Raw genomic sequence first — 3142 nt, forward strand, 5'->3', positions numbered from 1 at the left:
TGCGTGGGGAATACAATGGAAGGCAGGAGGGACAGGACCAGAGTCAGAAAGATCAGGAAAGCAATAGTTAAGATGCCACAGGCTGAACCAAGGCTGCTGAAGTGAGGACACAGAGAACGAAGCAAATAGGAGGAAAAAGTGATGCTGTAGGGAGCTTTTCACAACATGACAGGCCCCATGTCCGTCTTACACTCCCTCTGTCTCCTCTGCTAGAACGTAGGCTCCACGAGGGCAGGAATTTTTTGTCAGTTTGGTTCACTGCTCTATCCCCAGCACCTAAAGTGTGCTTGGCACAGAAGAGATACTCAATAAATGTGCTCAATGAGTCAATTGCATGCAGAGCGTGAGGATGGCAAGATTAATGCCCAGATTCCTGACTTCGAAGGGGCTGCAGAATGAGAGCAAGAACAGAACGGGGAAGCTGGTTAGCAGACAGGTGGGAGGGCGCAGAAGAGAGGAATCACGTCGTTTTGAAAGATTTGGCTTCCCTTCAGTGTGAGGATCAAAATTCCACCCAGGTTAAGGGAATTTGTCCACAGGAGAGCCGAAGATATAAGATACCAAACCGAATTTGTGGGGAAAGTATTTTTTTAACAAAATATGTTTTTTCTTTTGGATCTCAGAGAACACTTTAATCTTTTTGTATTCCATAGTGCTTTGTCAAGATAACCAACCATGTCAAACAGGTCTGAGAGTTACTTTTAGGGTGCATGCTGAAAATGCCAATTTTATAGTAAATAAAAAACAGGCTTTACTAAATCACCTGTGTAGTAGGCGATTATTCTACTAATCTAAAATTTACTTCTACTTCTACCTAATCTAAAGTTTTTTCTATTAAAATTTCCTCTGGCAAGGTTTGCTACAATGAACATAAGACTATCTCCCTTCCTGATCCTCAGATGACCCCCCAAAAAGACAAAAATAAATATATATATATAGATATATATAATATATATCTATATATATTTTTTTCTTGAACAAATTTCCATGAATGCACCACATGGACGGAGATGGAAAAGGATATCATATTAGGAGACAAGAAATTTTGAGTAATTTCTGGAATGTTAAAAGCAAGTATAGAAACTAAAGTTTCCAAGTTATTATAGGAGAAAAGTATATATTGTGAAGTTAAAAGTTATTTCAGTTATCACACAAGATCAAAATAAACGAAGGCAGAGAACAGGAGAGGGCCCGGGGAGCAAAATCAGAGTAATGAATTAAAGAACTCAGAGTAGCTGGGCCAAGAAATTCTGTATCTACAAATTTTATTCTACAGATACACTCACCCATGTGCATACAAGGATATTCACTGCAACAATATTTATAATGGTAAAAGATTATAAATGATCTAAATGTTCATTAGTAGAAGACTGGTTAAATAAATTATGGTATATACATATAATGAAACATTAGGAAGTCAACAAATAAAGATGCTCATCTCTCTGTGGCTGAATGGAATGGTCTCCAGGATAAATTGTCAAGTGAAAAAAGCAAAGTGTAGAATAGTGTGTGATGTTTGCTACCACTTGTATAGAAGGGAGACACGTGCATTTCTGTATGTACAGAACATTTCTAAAACTTGTAGTATTAGTTGCCTTTGATGAGGGGTGCTGGAGAACTGGAAACAGAAGTAATACACTTAATTTTCACCATATATTTCTTTAAACTTGGAATTCTTTTTTATCATATGCATTTATTACTTATTCAAATATATCATGCTTTTTAAAGTCAAGAAATAGTGTGAAAGAGAAATGATACATCTAGAAAATAGAAAACATAAAATAAAATCAAGAAATAAGAAAAAAATCATATTAAATGTAGCTAGATGTTTTTATTCATTTAAAAGAGAGAGATTCTGATTTGGTTTTAGGGAAAAAAGTCTAATCTTGCTGTTTACAAGATATACACCTAACCAAAATGACATCAGAATGACATAGAAAAGAGCCGACCCCAGTGCAGCGCTGGGAGCACAGCAGTGCTCCGGCCGTGGGTTCGGATCCTGTATAGAGATGGTCAGTGCACTCACTGGCTGAGCGCGGTGCGGGCGACGCCAAGCCAAGGGTTGCGATCCCCTTACCGGTCACAAAAAAGACAAAAAAAAAAAAAAAAGTGGCATAGAAAAGTGACAAATAATCAGATGGAATAATATACCAGACAAATCCTAATTCCCCCAAAAATATGTGTGGCAGTTATAGTATTATACAAAATAAAACATAATACAAAGCAACAATATTAAATAGGAAAGGGGGATATCACATGTTGACAAAAAAATGTGATCCACAAAGAACATAGTTTGTCATGAACTTTACACATTTATAAAGAGCTTCAAAACATACAAAGCAAAAACTATGTATTTTCAAGGAATAATTGAGAAGTGTATAATTAGAAGATTTTAACAAACCGCTCAGAAATCAACAGATAACATGAACAAGAAATAAGTAAATACATACAGGATTTGAATTAAAAAATAGTTAGTGTAATCTATTATATATATTGAATTCTGTACCCAGCAAATACAGAATACACACTTTTTAAAACAAAATATCACATTTACAAAATATTGTTATATATTATGATAAATATACACATGAATACGTCATATATATGTATAAGGTTAGTGTACATATAGGAAGTATATATATCTCCACTGTAATATTAAAAACAATTTTATTTGTTCATTTATTTACTTTTAGTATTTATTTTACTTTTTTTATTATACATACTTGTGAGGTACAAAGTTGACTATTAATAGTTGTGTACAATGTGTGTGTGGTCAAATCAGGATAATTAGCTTGCTCATCATTACAATACGTAATCATTCTTTTTGTCCATTAACCAATTTGTCATTAACCCCTCTCCCTCTTGCCCTCCCATCCCCCTTCCACCTCTAGTAACCATAGGTCTGTTCTCTCCTTCCACGATTTCAACATATTATTGTGATTGTTGTTTATTTCTTTCTATCTGTCTCTCTCCTTCTTTATTGTTTACTTGTTTATTTATGAATTCAGCTCCCACTTATGAGTGAGGACGTGTGGTATTTCTCTTTCTGCACCTGGATTGTTTCACTTTCAGAGCATAATTTTCTCTAGGCTCATCCATGTAGCTGCAAATGGTAGAATTTCATTCTTTTTGTGACTGAGTA

The sequence above is a fragment of the Galeopterus variegatus genome, unplaced genomic scaffold (assembly GCF_000696425.1).
Source record: "Galeopterus variegatus unplaced genomic scaffold, G_variegatus-3.0.2 Scaffold565, whole genome shotgun sequence".
Lineage (NCBI taxonomy): Eukaryota > Metazoa > Chordata > Mammalia > Dermoptera > Cynocephalidae > Galeopterus > Galeopterus variegatus.